This window comes from Aplysia californica, unplaced genomic scaffold, assembly GCF_000002075.1.
Source record: "Aplysia californica isolate F4 #8 unplaced genomic scaffold, AplCal3.0 scaffold00459, whole genome shotgun sequence".
Lineage (NCBI taxonomy): Eukaryota > Metazoa > Mollusca > Gastropoda > Aplysiida > Aplysiidae > Aplysia > Aplysia californica.
In genome coordinates, this window is record NW_004797729.1 from 408,034 (window position 1) to 433,436 (window position 25,403).

Below are 25,403 nucleotides of genomic sequence, written 5' to 3' on the forward strand. Positions count from 1 at the left end.
AGATAGATAGATAGATAGATAGATAGATAGATAGATAGATAGATAGATAGATAGAGAGAGAGAGAGAGAGAGAGAGAGAGAGAAAGAAAGACGGGGAGATAGAGAGACAGAGGGTGAGTGAGCTGGAGAACATATGCATAGCTTTGTATTCCCCGGCTCGTTGATATAAAACAAGCATGAGATCAACCAACTGGCTTTGCAACAATCTAAGGGGCTCTAGAGGATGAATAAGCTAATGGAAAGGGGAACAGTCATCCGAGAGCAAAGAATTCTCTCTCGTTCTCTCTCTCTCTCTCTCTCTCTCTCTCTCTCTCTCTCTCTCTCTCTCTCTCACTCTCTCCCTCCCTCTCTCTCTTTCTCTCTTTTTGTCATTCACATTCACAAACATTAATTTTCCCACTTACGTGAATCCAACATTGGTGCAGGTATATTGTTATTAACACAACCTAATCAAGTAAGTGATTCATGTGGAATCCAAAAATGTTTTAGTGATTACTAAAGATTTATAATGTTAGTATTTCCTTTAGAAAATTTTTTGGGACCTATATTGAGCTTTCCGCTATCCATGTTTGATAGCCTAAAAGCTTGCACGTCGAAATTTTGATTGCAACGAAGTAGTTCAAACCCTCAATTGACTTACTTATCTAAAACCTCTGAACAAGCATGCAGGCTGCGCACACGAGACTGAAAACCAGCACAGATCAATATCTCCAATACTCTTTATTCGTATAATTGATAAAAGACAATCGGAAAATTGAAATAACATTCAACTGTACCCACTGTCGTTCCATACAAGATCTGTTTACAGAGTTATTTTGTACTTTCAGATTGTTGCGCATATATCTTGCAACTTCTGCTTTTTTCCCGAACACTGAAGCGGCGTAGTCATCACGCTATGCATTCTATGATTGGCTCACAGCATCCTGGGAAATTCTGGGTCATGTCGTAGCGCACTTCGCAGGCTATGCCACCAACGTCAGTAAGGACGACATTGCATCTAAAAGGACGAGAGACAAAGAATCGCAAAATCTTGTTTTTAATGTGATAAGTTACCCATCCATCCAACCATCCATTCACCCATCAATCTACACACACGCACACACGCACACACGCGTACACACATGCACACTAATATACACACTAACATACACATATACCTATACCTACCTTTCTACCTGCCTACCTACATGCACGAGCACACGCATGATGCACGCATGCATGCATGCATGCATACATAAATAAATACATGCATAGACACATAGATACACAGATACACACATACGTACATAAATACAAAGATACTTAGATATTTTGTTACATAGATACATAGATATATAGATCCATCCATCCATCCATCTATCTATCTATCCATACATCCATACATCCGTCCATCCATCCGTCCATCCATCCGTCCATCCATCCATCCATCCATCCATCCATCCATCCATCCATCCATCCATCCATCCATCCATCCATCCATCCATCCATCCATCCATACATACATACATACATACATCCATCCATCCATCCATCCATCCATCCATCCATCCATCCATACATACATACATACATACATACATACATACATACATACATACATACATACATACATACATACATACATACATACATACATACATACATACATACATACATACTGCTACTCCTTGGCTCCCTCTTACTGCTGTCTTTCAGCCACACCACTGATCTTATGATAGGGAAGGTCTAAAACTTAGCCTTCTCTGATAAAAATTCGAAAAAATCCGGGGGGTCCCGTATGAAAGTTGCGCACTTTAAAGATCTCTTGGTGGTCCTAAAGTCGGTAAGGGTATGCTTCGGCCGCCACCCAGGTTAAATTCAACATTCCTACCAAACTGCATACATACATACATACATACATACAGATATACAGACAGACAGACAAAGAGTCAGACACACACACACATACATACTATGCGCCGAAAAATATCAAAGTTTCCAAATACACAATACCTAACTTCTTGAAATAACCATCTTCTATCTATTCTGGGTCTAATATTAAGCTGTTGGACTCGCAACCGAAATATCGTGGGTTTTAACCCATTCAGGTGTCCGATGTTATTGTTTTAGGAAAAGCATTTTAGATCGATTTTCCTCACTTCATCCAGGCGAGAACAGGTAACCGAAAGCAAGCTACACATTTAGTCAGTTTGTTATTGTTGAGCTCTCAACAGGTTGACTGCACCCTGCCTTGGCTAACCAAGAGGCCGGATATATTTAGGGTCTTTTTATAGTAGAGGGTTTTAAGGCGCTCGCAACTGCATAAGGTCACATGAGCGCCAAGGGGTGGGTGTCAACAGAGAAGTCTTTACAGGGAATCAGACTTAGACTGCTCACCTCTCTAGCTTCAACAGCACAAGGTCTACTTCGACTATCGAGGCACACCAAATAGCAGGTCACAAGGGAGTGAAAAACATACAAAAGAAGTAGAGGGAAATGACAATAGTAAGGATCAGGAAAGAAAAAGCAGCAGTTCCCTGTTGTAGATCAGGCGCAGTTATGAGCGTGACATGAGTCAGCCCATTTACAATTCTACTATGCTTAAACGAGAAATGTCCCCCCTTTGGGAATGGCCAAAAGACACTTCAGTCAGTGGCACTGCAACGGGGGTTGTATTTAGGGTCTGCTGTAATAATAATATAGATTGTTCATTCATTCATCCAATGCCAGATCTGTGACAGACATCGGCGATCATGATTTTCCATTCATTCCTTTGCTCGGATGCTCTCAGAAATGCTACGTTTCCCTGATCTTTCCCTGTTACCCATTTGTTTAGGTTCCCTAAGTATGTTATTCTGGGCCTACCCCTGCCTCGCTTGCCCTCAATTTTGCCAGTGAGAGCTAGATGTTCAAGACCCTTATGTCTATTCAGGTGTCCCAAAAACTGCATTTGTCGTTTCCTCATCGTTTTTAACATTGAGCGTCCCACGTGAGCTTCATCAAGCACTACCTCATTTGATTTCTTTTCCTTCCACGATACTCTTAGCAGTCTCCTTAGAAACCACATTTGTGTTGCCTCTATTTTATTTTCACTCTCTTTCGTGATTGTCCAGCATTCACAGCCATATATAAGGGTTGACCAAACATAGCATTTCAGGACGTTCATTTTGGTGTTCATTGATATGTTTCTATTTTTTATATAGATTGTATCATAATAAAAAAAACCCATTATGTATAACAGATTGTATAGCGCACAGAGCTTGCTGTTTTGTGTGGATACGAGTTATACAACTAATGCTATTTACCCCCCCCCCTCCACTCTATCTCACTCTATCTCACTCTATCTCACTCTATCTCACTCTATCTCACTCTATCTCACTCTCTCTCTCACTCCCGTCCCCCACTCTCTCTTTCTCTCTCCCCCTCTCCCTCTCTCTCTCTCTCTCTCTCTCTCTCTCTCTCTCTCTCTCTCTCTCTCTCTCCCTCCCTCTCTCTGTCTCTACTTCCCTCTCTCTATTTATCTGTCAACAATCAATTATGTATGAAATATATATATATATATTATACATATAACAGCATGAAAGAGTGACGGTTTCGGAAAGGAATTAAGCTTCAGTTGTCTCTGGTTGGTTGTTTTGACTCCTCAAAAGAGAATACTCCTGCGAAGTTCCCGCTCAAATCTGTTTTGAGAGGGTGCCACGAATGGGGAATAACTTTAATTAAAAACAAAAAAGATCCAGGAGGACCCTATTCTGACTTTAGCGAGGCAAAACACTTTCGGTAACGGAAAAGAAAGTGATTTACTGGGGACATACATTGCCACGCCCCCTGCGGGTAGCTGCACCGAACAGAGCAACTGAGTTGATAACGATTTTTCTTATAAATTGGGTATAAAATCTAATTATTAAAACGGGATAGATGTAACAGCAACATAGTTAAATTGCATTCCTATCTACTTTAAGTTATTAAAAAATCTCGGAGACATACGTTTTTCTGCTACTTTTACCTATAAAAGCTCCCATATCTCCTAAAGAATGAGGTATGACTGGTTCAAATTCCTCATGAAGTTAGTAAAATAGTATACAAATACAAAACAATTCGTAGCAAGTTTGCATTTCGTGTCTTTTAAAATTTAAGTTTCTACGGTGTTAAAAGCCTGGGGACGAGGATTTCTACAATTTTGTGAAAAGTCCCATATATATATATAATATTATATACTCAAGGAATGTCAAACAAGCGTCAGTGACACGGGGATCAGATGAGTGGTCACTGGGGTGTGTCCTTCTGCAAGACACGACAACCCTAGCTCAAAATACAGGGCGCTGCACAGTGTCGACAGTCATTGACATGGTTTGTAAACTGTTCTTTATTTTGTAATATTGAGTATTTATGTACTATGTAATTATTCGTGTATTTATGTATGTAAATGTATGTTTGCCTTTGTAAAACCAAAGTGCCGTTCCTGGACAAATAAAAATGTAATTTATTTAATTTATTATTGTTATAATATTATCATATATTATTATGATACACACAAATACAGGTGTGTGTGTGTGTGTGAGTATGTGTGTGTGTGTGTGTGTGTGTGTGTGTGTGTGTGTGTGTGTAGGTGTGTGTGTGTGTGTGTGTGTGTGTGTGTGTGTGTGTGTGTGTGTGTGTGTGTGTGATAATTGTCTACGTAGCGTCTGCCTATTACTCATCTATCGAACTGTACTGTTAAGCTTTCACAGTACTCTAAAGTTTGTTATAGTATTCTGGTTGTGCAATGGTAAACTTTTCTGAAGTTGCCCGCTGCAGATTGATTGCACAGTAATGTACCTGGTGGTAGTGAGCATCAATTCTCCGCATGAGTATTTAACACAGCCATCTCCATACCATGTGTCCCCTGGGTTATGACCTTGTGGACACCCTAAGCCTGTAAAACATGTAATTCATAAATACATCAAATTCTGTTCATGTGAGAACTGTCGAAAAGTATGATGAAATGGGCCATAAATAATAAAGATGCAATTGCTTTTCATTTACTTTTAGTTTCCTTCAACCTATAAACAGGGAACAACAGACTATGCTTACCTGGTACTACATTGTTGAAATAAACCACACTAGTTCAACCAAAAAGCTTACGATGGCGCTGTTTATGATCAGTGTCCCACATATTGTTAGAAATAAAGGAAATACGTGACCCCACATACATTTAAAGCGACTTCTTTGATGAGTGCGGAGAAATATTATGAGTAAGAGGTGGGTACATCTCATGGATAGTGCTTTCAATGCAGTGGCGAAGCGTCTTTATAATCAAATAATCACTGCTTCCCTTCCTAATTTTGAAACATTGTCGCAGATAAATTCACCCATAGACGTAAACCTCATAAATTAAATGTAAAAAGACGTTCATAATCACCAATGAACAATAGACTATGCCTAACCTTAAAAACCGTTTAATTGCCACCGAAATAGCCTGTTCGCCCCTGTCGGGCCACTCCATAAGCAGTCACAAGTTTTGATTAAGTAAGCCTGAAGTGAGACTGGAAGAGTCTACCAATATAATTGAAGATTAAACTGTTTCATTGCCATATATACCCAGTTCACCCCTTTCGAGCCACAATTATAAGCAGCCACACGCGTTGATTATGTAAGCTAACTATTACACTGGTCGAGTCTACCTCACAGATGTGAGAAGAACTAACTCCTAATAATATCTTGACTGCTGCGAGTGCTTGTTTTTTTTCCTCGACTTTTTAACGTCCTATAATCAGATCGTGACCTCGATTATGACACTGGCTCCTGGCCGCGAAAAGCTAGACAAAAACAGCCAAATGTGAAATAAAAAATTAATAATTGGCATGCTCTACCAAAGTGTTTCGGCTGTCTGGTATAACATGCCATTGTAGTGCTGACATCTCTGCTTCTTTCCTTGGTGTTCGTGTATTCAAATCTAAAGTTAAATTTCAGATTAGTTAGAATAAATATTTAATGAAATACTTTCCCGATTATTTTAGCGGTTGAATATGCATGCAACATGAATTCAGGATTTGTTTTCATTATCTGGTTCCATCTCACTTTGATTACCCTGTCAAACAAGTCAGCCTTCGCCCCTGTTTCAATGTGTGACAGATGAGTGTGGAAGCATGCCACTTGTAATTTCCCCGTTTGTGGGAAGTCAAAGATTAGCGAGTTAACGCGCATGTTCGTTGATAGAGGTGGCTGGAACGTAGAGAAAGTAATGAACGACCATGATTCTTTTACCCCGAAACCAGTCTTTACAAAATATTCATCTATGAACTGCTAGGGTATCGTTATTTGTGAGGGAGCATGGTGGAATCAGGCTCTCGTCAGTTTTTGGGTATGTAGAGTTATCGGTAGCATCTTAAAGCTTGTTTACTTGTCTCTATTTTGATGGGAAAAAACCCCATTTATCTTTTATACAAGTCGAGATATTTGCGAAAGAAGGAGGTGGGGGTCACCTGTTTTCAGAGGTAAAATTAGTGAGAAAATGGCAGCCAAAGATTAGTTATTTCCTTAGCTTAAGAGTCCGTGGTAACTGAACATTTTCATTTTTGTGCCTTTAATCAATGCTTTTCAGAAAAATCAACACAGAAATGAGTTCTTTAATGTGCATGAAAGGTGTTGAGCCTAAAAATAAAAATTTGATAAAAGTTCACAAGCATGCGGAAAAATAAAAGTTTCTTCACTTTTATTATTTTGACGAAAGCCTGATTCCACCACACTGCCTCACATTTGTTTGTTCTACAGGTCCCATAGTAAGTGACAGGAAAGTGTTTCAGCGTCTGAGGGAAGGCACTATGTTCCAACACAGCAACATTACTTCTTGCAGGACGAATCTGGTTAAAGTCTGGACTCTGAGGCACGGCTGGCACGACATAGGCGCATCCTCCCATTCCTCACCCTTTACACACATAATATTATACAATCCAGTCCTTGTTTCATCACACATGTGTATTATTGTTACTCCTACGTACACAGAAGACGATCGTGTACTTTAGATTGTTGTAAAGTACACTCGGTTATATTTCAGACCAGCTTCATTATAGCAAGTTGTAAGAGCGCAATGTTGTGCATCTGTCCTCTGGCTCCCAACGAAGACAACAGTCCACTTACGGCGGGCCAGAGCGGGATACGACACACAGAAGAGAGCCACAGAGAACAGATATGCTATTTCCCGCATCTTAAAGAAACACAATGTTTTCTAGTATAGAAATACGGCGTAACCCTGGCTTTTATACACCCCAGGATATATGCGTAGGCACTAGATGCTCACGAGCAAGCTTTCTAGAATGCAACATGTTCAGGTTGCGATCAAAATTTACAAGGCCATGGAAAAACTGAAAGTATGTATGGCTGAAATGCAATTAATTTTTTTCTTCTGAATTTATTGTGCTCCAACTGACGCCAAATACAATTTTAAAGTTAATAGACAGGTGATTAGCCCATGGATTTTTAATGATTTCCATTGAATAGATATAATTTATTACATGAGTTATAGTGGTAGATCATGATTTATCCTCTGAGTTAAATTGCAAAATTGTGATCACGGTATTCAAGGCATTATTACAACTGGCATTTTCACAAGCAGATTAAAAAAATTTATTACGCGAGTTATTATGGAATATCATTTTTTATCCTACTCGTGAAATTACCAAGTTGTATTCATGAGTTTCAACGAATGATTACAACTGTTTATTTTCACAAATAGGATACATCATAGTCTACCACCATAATGAGGGTTATAATCTTTTTCTGATACCATACTCATACCAGCTGACAAAATTGATCAGGACCAACACAGTTTCGATGACCAGTCAAAGTGATCAAGAGGACTCATTCAGGAATTTCTTTTTTAAAAAACCCCCAACATAATGCAAGTCGGAGACAGAGTGAGGATTACAGAAAGAACTGAAATAGCCACATCAATTGCATGTTAATAAAGGGCAACAGAGAAAGGTTTCACGTACACTCTCGACTATGGCCAGACAGGGAGACTGGTGTTTGCCACTTCATTTGGGTGCCTTTGGTGAGCGCGCTTCTCAGCGAACTTTTTATAGAGGGCAATGAGCGGTTGCCATAACATTGCACTGTCTAGGAATGTTATAATACAAGTCTATTATTTGCTTGCAGAGGGTTATAAAGTGAATATTGTGCGCGGAGTATTTTACGCTTGAGACATCAAGTTTTTACAGTTTACGTGTGAAAAGGATATATTTCACCGGAACTGCAATACTAAAACAACTTTGTGTGTGGTATAGAAATTAACATACATGTAGTTCAAAATAAACTAACCGTGATACCATTTTTACCAGCAAAAAATTCCTTCTCCGGTGAAATGCAACTTTGATTATAGTTGAACAGAGATCAGCAAAGACATATATAATATCTAAGTACCGATGAAGATAATGGTATTGTTTTCCTTAAAATTAAAATATAAAGGTAAACACAAGATTTTTCACGTTCTACGAAGTACATAATGTTTAGTTTTAAAAGGAGATCATTCTTGTTTTAAGCAATTTTTTAAGTCCTTTTTCTGTTCAACCTTGAAGAAAAAGTTCTGATAGAAGGCTATACAATTCAAACTGAAACAGACTTTGCTTTTTAAGACTGGCCATACTTTACATACGAGTATGCGTCTAAAATATAGTCATTTTCCAGGATATCCGCTACAATTCATGTCATAGAAATGGCAAGGAAAATTATACAGGATTACGGTCATCTACTCCAGAAAATGTAAGTCCTACAATAACAAAACAAACCATGTTGATAATATATCTTCAATAGTTTTAAACGCCACCGAAGTTTTACGTTAGGTTAGGAATATTTTACTCCATCGCAGCTCTGTACATGCAACTCTGATTCAAGTTTTCTACGGACTTCAGTACGCTGACTGGAAATCAAGGTCAAACGTTCTCCTCGCTGGGCTGAATTTTATTATTAATATTAATGATAATTTCATTTTGTTTAAACTATGTAACTTCACAGAATAATAGGTCATGAGTCAGTTAATATGACACAACAAACAACGCCACCATGGCCTAACATGATGTCAACTCATCTATTTTAACGTGTTTCCATTACGACTTATTACTGTTATATAATAATAGTAATGGGAAAATATCACCGATTTTGAAAAATATATATACAATAGGACTTCATCACAAAAATAGTCATCAGATTTAACTCCATAGAAAGCTTGAGAGTCAGTTGAGACAGTTTACTATGTGGTGATTTTCTTTTTGTAAAGCGCGAAATAACTTTTTTTTTTGGTTGTAAATAATACATTATCGGCGTGCAATCTATTTAGTGTTTCTTTGCTTTTTTCTATTTGAAAAGAAATGCAATTTCCCCCACATTATAATCTGTAGCTTTTAACGTCTGACTGAGAAAAGGACGTGGACGACATGCGATGCTCATTATTTAAAGTTGCTTTCGGGGGACACAGGAAAAGGTGGGGTTAACTTTATAACTCTTGACGTCTGATTTATTCAGGTAAACTTGAACATTATCTTCTCAGCTGAACGACGAACTTCACTTTGACTATATAATGATAATAATAAGAGCATTTGTATGGGCCCAAGGCGTACATAGGAGATTAAAAACTCATTCATACTAACACCATATAAATTCATCACGTGCGCACTTTTTGAAAGCAACATTCTTTTAGACAATAAAAAGTGCTCATACAAAAAGGCAAAGGTATTGTCCATTAATTAAAATATTTCTTAAATAGATGTGTTTTGAGTCCCCTTTTGAAGGTATCAAGGTTTATTTCGCTCCTCAAATAATGAGGGAGAGTGTTCCAAACTGTTGGCCCAGAAAAAGAAAAAGCCCTCTCACCATATTTCTTCAGTGACGCACGAGGTGTTGAAATAAGTCTAGAGCCACTGGATCGTAGTTCACGTGATGGTGTGTATGGTATAATGAGTTCTTGAATGTATGTGGGAGACTGGTTAATTTGACCTTTGAAGCACAGTAGGGCTAACCTATATTCAATTCTCGCTTTCAGTGGAAGCCAATGGAGCTCTTTAAGTAGGGGAGTCACATGATGGCTTTTTGATTGCTTTAATACAAGCCTGGCAGCATTGTTTTGAATGCGATGGAGTATTGCAATTTTGTGTTCGGGTAGGCCTGCAAACAGTGAATTGCAATAATCAATGCGTGAAAAAATGAAGGCAAACACTAGTTTTTTTGGTAGCATCAGTGATAAGACATTTCCTTATGTGAGCAATTCTTATCATTTCTAAGTATAAAATTTTACATAGATGGTTAAGTTAGGTCTCCATGGACAAGTCTTTGTCTAAGTATACTCATATTTTACTTTGTTTGAAAAAGCGACAGTACCTTTGCCAGTGGTGAAACATTCTACATCAAGAGCATTTATCTTTGAGCTGGTTGAGAATGGCATGCATATTTCTAGTTTGTATGTCCTGTTGAAACGAGCGGGTATCTCTGAGCCAATGGACAATGTCATTCTTTTAGTCAGAATTTGTTTAATTTTGTGGATTCGTGTCAAAGACACAGTCTTTGTTTTTAGAAACACCCATTTGTCTTAAAATTTGAGAAACAGTGAGAATTAACGACAGCTACAAACTTACAAAAATTTCATTGGTGTTACTGGCCTAGCACAAGGGGATCGTTTTATCTTTTGCTATTCACGGGAATTATGACTCTTTTAAAAATAAGCCTTCTTTCATTATGTTTTTAAAGATTTTAACGACAAACAAAGACACAGAAAGAAGCATAAAAGTAATGGAAGCCTCCAAAAGGTGATACTAAAGGAGAATACTTCGAATCCCAGGGACAAAGAGAGAGAAAAAAAAAAGAGAGAGAGAGAGAGAGAGAGAGAGAGAGAGAGAGAGAGAGAGAGAGAGAGAGAGAGAGAGAGAGAGAGAGAGAGAGAGAGAGAGAGAAATGAAATAAAAAAATGTTCCGCAAATGACAGGTTGAGAAAGATCTATAATCAGAACTAACAGAAAAGGAAAACTAAAATTCGTTGGCCACAGAAATTCAACAAATTTTAATAGAGTAGAGGGACTGCTGCAGAGTGGAAACACGTTTAAAAAAACCCCAGTTCACTACCTAGTTTGAATCTTATTCCAACAGCAAGTGTGATAAGTAGCCACCATGACTGTCATTTTGTGTACATGTTCATTATCAGATTACGAGCGTATGTGTGTCTATGAACTTTTAGTATGTTGAATGGCCAGTATGCATGAAACATTGATTTAAATCATATGTCATTGTTAAGCGCCTGATGCCACCACCACCATTATTATTATTATTATTATTATTATTATTATTATTATCATTATTATTATTATTATTATTATTATTATTATTATTATTATTATTATTATTATTGTTATTATTATTATTATTATTATTATTATTATTATTATTACCATAACTATTATTAATGAAACAGTCATTTGACGAAAATTGATTTTTTCTATAAATGGGGTTCTGAAGACTGACTAAACTTTGTAAATTGGAGGCATTCACAGGAGAGGAAAGATTTAGCTCTCTCTTATCGTTCACAAAATAGACATTCCTCTTACGAAGACACTGTATAGCTTTTTATGTAAAGTATTATAGAGGTTACTAAAAGCTTGGTATGTTGGTATACCTCATCAAAGGTCATTTGTAAGGCAACGTGGTGGAATCAGGCTCTCGTCAATTTTTGGGCACATAGAGTTTTTGGTATAATCTTAAAGCTTGTTCTCTTGTCTTTATTTTGATGGAAAAATATCCGTTTATCTTAAATATAAGTCGAGATATTTGAGAATGAAGGAGGTGGGGGTCAACTGTTTTCAGAGGTAAAATTAGTGAGAAAATGGCTGCCAAAGAAAAGTTATTTCCCTAGCTTGAGAGTCCGTGGTAACTGAACATTTACCTATTTTTGGGGGCCTTTAATCGACCTTTTTCAGAACAATCCACACAGAAATGAGTTCTTTAATGGGCATGAAAGGTGTTGAGCCCAAAAACCAAAACCTACGGAAAAATGCAAGTTTCTTCACTTTGATTATTTTGACGAGAGCCTGATTCCACCACGCTGCCTCACATTTTGGGTTTTGGGGGAAATTCATTAAGTTTTCATGTTAAATAACATCCAAACTAGAGTCGAATCATTTACTCCCAACGAAAAAATTCAAGGTATGCACCCTGAATGGACCTATATTTTAAACCTTTTAACAGAAGCAAATTAGTTGTAAACTAAAACGGGTTTATAACAAAACTGAAAACCGATACGAATCACTATCACTACTATTCTTTATTCGTGCAAATTTAGCTAAAACACATTACGAGTACAATGGCATATTTAACCATATAAACTGCCACTCTATATCAAAACTGTTTAAAGAGCTATCCTATAGTTAAAGTAAGTTGCTCGGATATTCTGCAACTTCTGTAGTCTTTAAACAGCTGAGATGACTCAGTCATCAGTCTTTGCAGATTATGATTGGCGTACAGCACCCTGGGTATCTCTGTGTCTGGTTGAACGTCACCTCGCAGTCCTGGTCGCCGAAGTCAATATCCACGGTGCCGCAACTAAAAGCAAGAGAAAGAAAGAAGCGGGCCACGTTAAAAAAATACTACAAAATAAATAATATGCAAGCATTATTATTATTATTTTTTTTCTTTTTTTTACAAAATCCATATTTAATGAAATCCATAAAGTAATTTAAGCAACAATGGCTACAATCCATCCACCCTTCCATCCATCCATCCATCCATCCGTCCATCCATCCATTCATTATATAATGTAGTGGAGTCCAAAAGAAACTTGAAATTGCAATTACCCAATCATAGAGTTAAAACCTTGCGTTACCAACTTATACAGCATAACAATTTAAAGCTAATTACATTCTGCATCATCTGACACATTAATATTTCATCTATGTTAAGAGTCGTTCCATATATGGGTACTAAAAAAATGACCTTAAAAAATCAGACTTAGTGAAATTGTTCGAAATCAATCAAAAATTAAAGTGCATTTGTGTTTATATTGAGGAGAATCCATATTGGTAGAATGGACATACGTTGTATACTAAATGAATCGGGTCCTTTGTCTCTGCAACAAACAATAAGTAAATGACGATAGTTTCAATCAGATTGAAAAACAGGGCAGTCACAAATACCACGCAAAACTTGGGCTTAACATTAAATTAAATGTACCCTTTAGGCATGGGTGCAATTAAATTTAGGACACTATTATCTGTCTTTTCGCCCCAAAATGTCACAGAGAGTTGCAAAGTATGATTTGGTTTTTCAAGGATTATCTAGTGGCATTGATCCTGTGAGAAAGTGCTTTGCCATGCATGTATATGTAGATGCCTACTTGAATGACACCAGGGCGAAAATATGGGTAAGCCATGACGTTCCAGCACTTGCGTGATGGATTCATCTAAACCTACCCGTCTGGTGATTCTTACGAGGGCGGTTATTTATCATTCCACCCCAGACCACCGAAAAAAAAACCCCCAAGGTAGTGTCGTGGCCTCTATTATTCATTGAAAGATGATTATGTCCAAAATGTACCAAACTTCGTGCCAATGAAAATACCAAGGAGTGCATGCAATGTTAAATCCAAGTGTCGTGTAGATTTTGTGACTGTTGTTTTCCAGTCTGCTTGAAAATATCACAAGAGGATTATGTTCATTGCAGAGACAAATACTATTCCCGATTCATTTGCTGTTCGTTACCAGAACATTCCACCAGTGTTGATGCACCTAAAAAAAGCGCAAACACAATGTAACGTTTTTTTGTGTGCTTTTTTAAATTCGCACACTTTTGCCATTCCTGATTTTTTAAAGATTAAATTCGCGTGACAAGGGCAACTCTTAACATTGCTAAAATAGTAATATGCCAAAAGGTGCAGAATTAATTTAGCTTCTAATTTGTATATTGGTATGCTGCTTTAACACGATGTTGGGTAATTTCATTTTCTAGGTTTTTTTTGGTCGGCACATATCCATCTGTCTATTTAACTGCCTAACTATCTACTTCGTTGTCAAAACGTATAGTTTATCTTTCATAGCACACCAACGTTTTATTGTTTGTGGCACACCTACGTTTATCTTAGCTATCTTGATTTTGTTTTGGAAACTTTTACCAAAGTCGACGATTTGAGATTAATTTTACACACACACACACAAAAAAAAGCAGCAAAGAAATTACCCGTTGATAGAGTACATCTTGTCCCAACATTGGTACTTTGTGCAGTCGTCTCCATACCAAACGTCACCTGGTTTATGATCCTCTGGACATCCAAGACCTGAAAGTAAAAATTGAAGGGGTCAAGTGAAGAACAGGCTCATTTACATTGGCCTTACCCTAACTTTGACTATTTCAAACTTTGATTTTTGTTTCTAATGAACTTAACTTGTTTTCGACTTGATTTCCTGTTGTAAAACACAGTTGTTAATAAGATTTGGCTTTTCACTCGACTGATTTCTTAGGGGTGTCCAGCAGGTATTATTGTTAATGAGAAGCTAGTACCCTCTATTTTCTTTTCTTTAAAATGGACTTATTCTGTTTTTCACTTGACCAGTTCATATGTGATTTACAAATATGCCTATCACAGAACACGACCGTGTGGGAACTCTGGAAAGGTATGATAAAACGAGCTAAACAATATGAAATAGCTTAATTAAAAACCATTAAACCGGGTGCAAAAGACACTTCTTAATTTAGTGAAGAAAAAAAATAGCACACAAGTTTTATCCCAGATTTATGCTGCCGCCAAATAACATCCCCCCCCCCCCCCCCAACAAAACACTTCCAGCCTCATAAAGGAATTGTCATAATAAAGTCCTATAATTTTAAAACGCAATTGAAACTGATCCCACATCATAATTCCCCCTTTGCTGAATAAGGAGAAATGTTATGAGCAAAGAGTAGGTGTATTATGTCTTGGGCAGTCTGTTCAATGTGTGTAATATGCCCGTGAAATTTAATCGGAATGGAGTTAACGTTTCTTGTTCGGAAACAAACGGCTGCGAGGCAGGGAAATAACTATGACTCTTCACAGAGTAGCCTATGGGCGGCCGAGGTATTGTTAAATACAGGCCCGATTGGTTCTATTGCAACTAACTGAAAGGTGATCAGGCGTCTGAGCAAAGATATCACTCTCCAACACAGCAACACTACCCTTTTGCAAGGAGAATCCGATTGAAGACGGAACCATAGGTACAGCTGAGCTGGTGCTGCTGAGCTGACACGGCATTGCCGAACATCCTCCCGCCCTTCAAACACACCACACACTCACACACAAACACACAGTCCAGACCTTGTTTCACTTCTCTTGATGTTGTTTTGGACCCTTGAAGTTAACGTAATAGTTACCACGCTCTTCTTTAATTCTCCTTTGCGTTTCCCTGTTAGAACTCAGGGCACGTCAACCTCTGGTTCTTCAACCTGAAGTGCAACTGCTGTTTACGTATAAGACTGTTTTCCACTACTTCGTAGGACCCATTGCCTTCTGGAAGCCAAATTCAGATTTCAAAGAAACGCTCTCTATTTTGGAAAAAGAAATACTAACTAGAATATTTTCAGGGTTTTTTGCGGGGTTTTATTTTAGTTTTAGTAAGAGTATTACGGCACTTGAAACACAATAAGGTCATATAAGTGCTTTTGGTAGAAATATAATTTTGAATTTTGCCCTGGTGGGGGCCGAAGCCTATTCTGTCTTATCGATTTTAAGATTACCAAAGAAACCTCAAAGTGCACAATTGGCGCACGGGACCTCCTTGATTGTTCACCCTTATCCAAGACGGCTAGATTTTCAATCTTACTTAGCCTACTCTAGGATAAGGGGTATGGTGGAAAGGCAGGAGTAAAGAAGAGTAGCGGAGAGAAGGCCGAGGTTGGAGTTGGGGGGGGGGGTAGGTAGAGTGGGAGGAGAGGAAGGCATATGACACAACAGGACAAAAGATCAGGAAAGGAGAATAGAGCTGGTTATTTTAAAGAAAAAAATCTTTTTCGTCCCTGGTAGGTTCAGATCCAAGGATTTAATGGTTGAAAGACGAACACAGTACCTCTAGACCAAGGGAGCCCCTGTTACCATAATAAATATTCCCCAAAAATGGTGAATGTATTTCTGAGTTCCGTAGGTTGTTGTAAAAAAAAAACCATTGGTTGGTCTCATGCTACTTTTATCACAACAATGATAATGATGATGATGATGACATTGATAATAATGATAATAATAATAACATAATAATAATAATAATAATAATAATAATAATAATAATAATAATAATAATAATAATAAGTCGTTCCATATATGGGTACTAAAAAAATGACCTTAAAAAATCAGACTTAGTGAAATTGTTCGAAATCAATCAAAAATTAAAGTGCATTTGTGTTTATACTGAGGAGAATCCATATTGGTAGAATGGACATACGTTGTATACTAAATGAATCGGGTCCTTTGTCTCTGCAACAAACAATAAGTAAATGACGATAGTTTCAATCAGATTGAAAAACAGGGCAGTCACAAATACCACGCAAAACTTGGGCTTAACATTAAATTAAATGTACCCTTTAGGCATGGGTGCAATTAAATTTAGGACACTATTATCTGTCTTTTCGCCCCAAAATGTCACAGAGAGTTGCAAAGTATGATTTGGTTTTTCAAGGATTGTCTATTGGCATTGATCCTGTGAGAAAGTGCTTTGCCATGCATGTATATGTAGATGCCTACTTGAATGACACCAGGGCGAAAATATGGGTAAGCCATGACGTTCCAGCACTTGCGTGATGGATTCATCTAAACCTACCCGTCTTGTGATTCTTACGAGGGCGGTTATTTATCATTCCACCCCAGACCACCGAAAAAAAAACCCAAGGTAGTGTAGTGGCCTCTATTATTCATTGAAAGATGATTATGTCCAAAATGTACCAAACTTCGTGCCAATGAAAATACCAAAGAGTGCATGCAATGTTAAATCCAAGTGTCGTGTAGATTTTGTGACTGTTGTTTTCCAGTCTGCTTGAAAATATCACAAGAGGATTATATTCATTGCAGAGACAAATACTATTCCCGATTCATTTGCTGTTCGTTACCAGAACATTCCACCAGTGTTGATGCACCTAAAAAAAGCGCAAACACAATGTAACGTTTTTTTGTGTGCTTTTTTAAATTCGCACACTTTTGCCATTCCTGATTTTTTAAAGATTAAATTCGCGTGACAAGGGCAACTCTTAACATTGCTAAAATAGTAATATGCCAAAAGGTGCAGAATTAATTTAGCTTCTAATTTGTATATTGGTATGCTGCTTTAACACGATGTTGGGTAATTTCATTTTCTAGGTTTTTTTTGGTCGGCACATATCCATCTGTCTATTTAACTGCCTAACTATCTACTTCGTTGTCAAAACGTATAGTTTATCTTTCATATCACACCAACGTTTTATTGTTTGTGGCACACCTACGTTTATCTTAGCTATCTTGATTTTGTTTTGGAAACTTTTACCAAAGTCGACGATTTGAGATTAATTTTACACACACACACACACACAAAAAAAAAGCAAAGAAATTACCCGTTGATAGAGTACATCTTGTCCCAACATTGGTACTTTGTGCAGTCGTCTCCATACCAAACGTCACCTGGTTTATGATCCTCTGGACATCCAAGACCTGAAAGTAAAAATTGAAGGGGTCAAGTGAAGAACAGGCCCATTTACATTGGCCTTACCCTAACTTTGACTATTTCAAACTTTTATTTTTGTTTCTAATGAACTTAACTTGTTTTCGACTTGATTTCCTGTTGTAAAACACAGTTGTTAATAAGATTTGGCTTTTCACTCGACTGATTTCTTAGGGGTGTCCAGCAGGTATTATTGTTAATGAGAAGCTAGTACCCTCTATTTTCTTTTCTTTAAAATGGACTTATTCTGTTTTTCACTTGACCAGTTCATATGTGATTTACAAATATGCCTATCACAGAACACGACCGTGTGGGAACTCTGGAAAGGTATGATAAAACGAGCTAAACAATATGAAATAGCTTAATTAAAAACCATTAAACCGGGTGCAAAAGACACTTCTTAATTTAGTGAAGAAAAAAAATAGCCCACAAGTTTTATCCCAGATTTATGCTGCCGCCAAATAACATCCCCCCCCCCCCCCCCAACAAAACACTTCCAGCCTCATAAAGGAATTGTCATAATAAAGTCCTATAATTTTAAAACGCAATTGAAACTGATCCCACATCATAATTCCCCTTTGCTGAATAAGGAGAAATGTTATGAGCAAAGAGTAGGTGTATTATGTCTTGGGCAGTCTGTTCAATGTGTGTAATATGCCCGTGAAATGTAATCGGAATGGAGTTGACGCTCTTGTTCGGAAACAAACGGCTGCGAGGCAGGGAAATAACTATGACTCTTCACAGAGTAGCCTATGGGCGGCCGAGGTATTGTTAAATACAGGCCCGATTGGTTCTATTGCAACTAACTGAAAGGTGATCAGGCGTCTGAGCAAAGGTATCACTCTCCAACACAGCAACACTACCCTTTTGCAAGGAGAATCCGATTGAAGACGGAACCATAGGTACAGCTGAGCTGGTGCTGCTGAGCTGACACGGCATAGCCGAACATCCTCCCGCCCTTCAAACACACCACACACTCACACACAAACACACAGTCCAGACCTTGTTTCACTTCTCTTGATGTTGTTTTGGACCCTTGAAGTTAACGTAATAGTTACCACGCTCTTCTTTAATTCTCCTTTGCGTTTCCCTGTTAGAACTCAGGGCACGTCAACCTCTGGTTCTTCAACCTGAAGTGCAACTGCTGTTTACGTATAAGACTGTTTTCCACTACTTCGTAGGACCCATTGCCTTCTGGAAGCTAAATTCAGATTTCAAAGAAACGCTCTCTATTTTGGAAAAAGAAATACTAACTAGAATATTTTCAGGGTTTTTTACGGGGTTTTATTTTAGTTTTAGTAAGAGTATTACGGCACTTGAAACACAATAAGGTCATATAAGTGCTTTTGGTAGAAATCTAATTTTGAATTTTGCCCTGGTAGGGGCCGAAGCCTATTCTGTCTTATCGATTTTAAGATTACCAAAGAAACCTCAAAGTGCACAATTGGCGCACGGGACCTCCTTGATTGTTCACCCTTATCCAAGACGGCTAGATTTTCAATCTTACTTAGCCTACTCTAGGATAAGGGGTATGGTGGAAAGGCAGGAGTAAAGAAGAGTAGCGGAGAGAAGGCCGAGGTTGGAGTTGGGGGGGGGGTAGGTAGAGTGGGAGGAGAGGAAGGCATATGACACAACAGGACAAAAGATCAGGAAAGGAGAATAGAGCTGGTTATTTTAAAGAAAAAAATCTTTTTCGTCCCTGGTAGGTTCAGATCCAAGGATTTAATGGTTGAAAGACGAACACAGTACCTCTAGACCAAGGGAGCCCCTGTTACCATAATAAATATTCCCCAAAAATGGTGAATGTATTTCTGAGTTCCGTAGGTTGTTGTAAAAAAAAAACCATTGGTTGGTCTCATGCTACTTTTATCACAACAATGATAATGATGATGATGATGACATTGATAATAATAATAATAATAATAATAATAATAATAATAATAATAATAATAATAATAATATTAAAAATAGTAATAATGATAATTAGGACAATTATGATAATAATAACAGTAATGATAATAATAATAACATAATAATAATAATAATAATAATAATAATAATAATAATAATAATAATAATAATAATAATAATAATAACATTTATATAGCGTTCAATCCCAAACGGGTATCATGAGTATAAGGTCTGAGCGTTTTACGTCGATCTCATGATCACTGAGCGTGATACTTCATTCACACAAAATGAAACATTTCGCATTAACACAAAAGTAAACAGTTCAACCACCTGAAGAAGACATTTCTGAAACATAAATGAAATAAGAACACATTATTGTTATTATTATTATTAATATTATTATTACTGTTATTATTATTATTATTATTATTAGTAGTAGTAGTAGTAGTAGTAGTAGTAGTAGTAGTAGTAGTAGTAGTAGTAGTAGTAGTAGTAGTAGTAGCAGCAGCAGCAGCAGTAGTAGTAGTAGTAGTAGTAGTAGTAGTAGTAGTAGTAGTAGTAGTAGTAGTAGTAGTAGTAGTAGTAGCAGTTGTAGTAGTAAGGACAGCTAAACAGGCACAATGCTGTGCCTCTGCTCCCTGGCTCCCAACCCAGACAGCATTTCACCCACCTATGCTCCCGAAGGAATACACGACACAGAAGAGAGCCATCGAGACCACGAGAATTGAAAGACCACGCATCTTGAAGAAACGGTATTGTTTTCTAGTTTTAAAAAACGAATCAACACTGACTTGTATATATACACTTCAGGAAAAGCGCTTACGCAGTAGATATTCATGAGTTGTCTTTCAAGAATGAAAGGTTTTCATTTTGCATTCAAAACGTGCCCGCGTAAATGGAATTAATATAAGACTGGGAGGCAATAAAATTGTCGTTTAATTTCTTGAATAGATAACATTTCATCTGATACAACCTGCTTACATGTAAGTTGATAGACAGGGGACTGAAGTGAAGAAATTTGTGGACCTCTGTATGACACAAAAAGCATAATTTTTGTTTCTGAAAGTTAGAAAAAAGGAGAAACTGGGTGTATTTGCTTAGAGTATGTCTCTTCAAGGCTAAGCATTCCGTGCATCATTAAGCATGAAAATCAAGCGCTTTATGTTATATTTTATAGAAACAATAATATCCCCCTAAATACCAATATTTGTTTTTCTTTGCAAATTACCTTTCAACTAAATAATCAGTATTGCATGTACCGTAGACCGATTTCTATCGATTAAATGGTGCTTACGCTTGAGTTATTTAGAAAAATGTCTTCTTTTTTTAATTTTTCATCATACAGAAGTCAGCAAAATTCCACACTCCAGTCTCCTGTCTATCATGATATCAACTTACAAATTATGAAAGCGGGTTGTGTCAGATGAAATGTTCTCTATTCAACGAATTGAACAATACTATTATTGCATTCCAGTCTTATATCATAAATAAAATATGAAAAGAGTCTGCATATTTCAACCTGAAACAGAATAAATTTTGATTTTCAAGACTGGTTGTGCTTTTTTGTGTGTCTAGAAAAAAGTCATTATTCCTAAGCAGCTTTTCAAATATAATCTTACACCTTTTTGGGGGACTTTTTGCAACTCCCCTGTCCCCTTCTTACACGTTTCTTACATTTGCCTCCCCCCCCCCTAAATCTCGTAATAATACCTTGGTTGCTCCTAATAATAGCAATATGACATTTATATTGCGCAAATCCGTGTTACAGTCATTGTTCTAAGCGCTTTACATAATATTCATGAAAAACATGAATACACATACACTTGCACATAATAATATAGGCAGTTCTACATTCACTAAAAAGTAACAGTAAATCATTCAAGCAAAATATTGCATACACGGTTTGTTACTAACAATGTCAATGTCAAAAGCGCCATAATTACAAATAAAACAAAATTACAGTGGAGTTTTGATAAAGTAAACACCTCGGGGCCGAAAAAAGTGTTGACTTTGAGCAAGGTTGATTTTATCCATTGTACTACTGGCCATTGAAAATTAAAAGTGACAGCTACAAACGTAAAAAGTACCAGGTAACAAGATCTTTGCTCAATTTCAGAAAGTATAATTCTGAAGTTGTCACCGAAACAACAGATGAGTGAACAGAGTAATTGAAGGTCAGGCCTTAAATATCTCTTCTTAAATGAATTCATCTTGGGATTAAGTCCCAAATTGTTGGCTTTACGAAAAGTAAAAACCCAAGCGGTTGATTGTATCAGAAAGACAATTACTTAAACAAAGAAGGTGAGAAACAGGACCACAGTGAAGTGTTGACTGTAAGCAGAAGTTGACTTAAAGCAAGTTGACTTTATCAGGATTCCCCTGTATCTGTTATTACTGACCATTATTCATAAAGGAAAACGTGAAATTAGTTATCATAAACAAAGGAAGTGTTCATCATTATGTCAAAAACATTCTTAAAAACAGGAGCACATTCTGCTGAGTTGTCTTCCAAATCTGGGTCCTGTTCCAGCTGTTTCTCTTCTTCCTCCTTTTTTTCTTCTTCTTCTTCTTCCTCCACCTCCATATTTTCTTCCTCCGTCCTGTGTAAAGCCCTGTGCCTCTTCAATGCTGCAATACTTGGAAAATATTGTCCTCTTTCCTTGTGGCCTCTGCACACTCTTTGGCCTTTTGCTTTGCAGCTTTTCTTGACCAAGGCCACCCTTTTTTCCTTGTTATTTTTTCACCCAACAAAAGTGTAATATCACATTGGTTCAAGATCCCCCCCCCCCTCCCCCTTTTTTTCTTACACTTTTCTTACAGGAGCCATAGACCCCCTCCCCCTTTTCTTACACGTTTCTTACAGGAGCCAAAGACCCCCCCCCCCTTCCAGGTGTAAGATTATATTTGAACGGCCCCTAAAATTAGCTGATGGTAAATTGACTCTCGTTGAGGGATTCCGATAGACAGTTAAGAATAGAGTTTGCAGTTTTGGTGGTTTCTCAATATTTTCGAATTTTAAAACTTCTCCGTGTTTATACACTGCAAGGCTGTTTTCAACACAAACAAATAGGACCTACAAGCAAAGTAAAACATTCCAAGATGAAGTACAATGCCTTTTGATTAAAAAATTTCCACAATAATTCATGTGGCAGAAGTTGCAAGCATAACTGAAAGGAAATATCCGTCTTCCTCTGAAAATTAAAGCCCAAATTTAACTGAACAGATCCTTTAACATACTTAAAAGAAAAGTTTTTTCTGCGATTTCCAAAATAGGTGTTACATTATAAGTGTTGCATTCTGTACAAATTATATTCATAAATCTAAAATTCTAGTTTCCAACAAAATTCCGAACGTTGACTTTAAATCAAGGTCAAAAGTTTCATCTTGCAAGGTAGATCTTCGTCTAAAATGTAAATTCTTAGAGCAACAGATGTTGGGTCTGTACATGTAACATACCGAACAACCCCACCACAGACTGACTAGCATGATGTCAGCTCCTCTAACATCGGATGTTCTCTTTCACAACAACCGTTAATTACTGTTCGAACATAGTAGCGTGAAAAGTCATCGCTTTTGAAAGAAAAAAAACAAAAAAACCCAAACAAACAAATGGACCGAACTTGACTAACAGTAATCAGTTTACTTTCAATTGGGACGGCACGAAAGGTCTCAATTTGATACATTTGTAGGGACCTCCTGGGGAGCGACTTTTTAACAATAAACTTATCATACGTGCATCATTCTATCGTTTATTTGCTTTTTAACCTCTGTATTCGAGCTAGCAAGCTCTAAACTAAAATAAGTAGCCTATATATCAAGACTAAACACCAATACGAATTAATATTTCTAATAATCTTTATTCGTGCAAATTCAATAATACATTCAGCTCTACACACTTTTGCTCCACATAAAATCTGATTAAAGAGCTATTTTCTAGTTCCAGTACGTTGCCCAGATATCTTGCAATGCCTGTTGTATTCAAACGTTGAAGCGGCTCAGTCATCATTGCAGACTACGATTGGCTGACAGCATCCTGGGTAGGCCTGAGACGTGTCGTACTGCACTATGCAGTCTTTGTCACCGAAGTCAAAGTTTACAGAGCCGCAGCTGAGAGTACGAGATAGAATGAAGCGGAACTTCGTTTGTGAAGTTGTCAAAACATTCTTTAAAAATTGCACACACACACACACACACACACACACACACACACACACACACACACTCCAACCCTTGCAAATACACACACACTCACACTCAAACACAATGATAACGTTGCATAGATACCTAGTACAAAATATAATAAATTGTTAAAAATCTGTATTGAAAGAAACAAAGATACGTATGTGCATCGAGAATGCTAGTCTTTACTGATCAAAAGCTCATTAGAAACAAATGCGTTTTAAGGGCTGATTTGAATTTTGATATGTAGTCGAATCAGTGATGCTGGTAATGCGTTCCTCAGAGAGGGATCGTGGTTGGAAAGAGCTCTCCCACCAAGTCTCTTTCTTTAACTCTGGACAGCTTTTTTTCACTGTCTTTTCTTTGGCCGATCCCAAATGCTGATGTGGCACATACTCGAGGACCTTATCTCAAAGACGAATTGGTTCAATGTTATCGATGCACTTAGAATAAAAGACAGCTATCTGTACTGAATGCTTGCTTTCACAGTGAGCCAGTGAGCTTGAAATAACATTGAGGGTACATTTTCCTTGACAGGTTTCTTTAGAATATAAGTGGCTTGATTCTGAAATCCTTGTAACTTGTTTATCGTTTTAGTGGTAACGTTTTCAAAGAGAGTAAAAAAAGAGAATTACAGTCGTCGTGAAAGATTTAAACAGAAAATGAAGGTTTTAATGGAATGAACACTATAAACGTTTATATTAACATTTGTCTTAGGCTGGGTAGTTCAAAATAAATTAATGAAAAAAACGATAATTCATATGATGATGCATGAAAAGCTAAAAGTCAAAATAAACGCCTAGACTGTTCGCTTCATTTATGAAATTGATGTTCTCATTCCCAACACAGAAATGGTCTATACTGCATAGCAATATCACTAGCTAGGCAATGCAAAACATGTCTTCGGTCTTGTAATGATCATTCATCTTACATATGTGAGGCAGTTTGGTGGAATCAGGCTTTCGTCAAAATAATCAAAGTGACGAAACTTGCATTTTTCCGCAGGTTTGTGAATTTTTATAAAATTTTTATTTTTTGGCTCAACACCTTTCATGCCCTTTAAAGAACTAATTTCTTTGTGGATTTTTCTGAAAAACGTTGATTTAAGGCACAAAAAAGTACATTTTCAATTACCACGGACTCTTAAGCTAAGGAAATGACTAATCTTTCGCGGCCATTTTCTCACAAATTTCCCCTCTGAAAACAGGTGACCCCCACCTCCTTCTTAGGCAAATATCTCGACTTGTATTCAAGATAAATGGATAATTGTTTCATCCAAATAAAGACAAGTGAACAAGCTTTAAGACAATACCAATAACTCTAAATGCCACAAAATTGACGAGATCCTGATTCTACTACTCTGCCTCACATATTTCTTTTGACAGCATTCAGTTTGCTTAAATCGGCAATTTCTTTTCCATGCTGTTTATTAGGCAATCAGATAAGTATGACTCAAACTCTATGTATTTGATCATTGTCCCAGATAGGCAAATGCTGTGACATAATCTCCTGATCAAGAATAAATTATTTGTTTTGTTAAACACATTAATTAAATCAAGTAAGGCAATATCTATCATTTACAAAAATCACTTAAAGTGAGCTCCCTCTATCCATCCATCTATATCTATCTATCTATCTATCTATCTATCTATCTATCTATCTATCTATCTATCT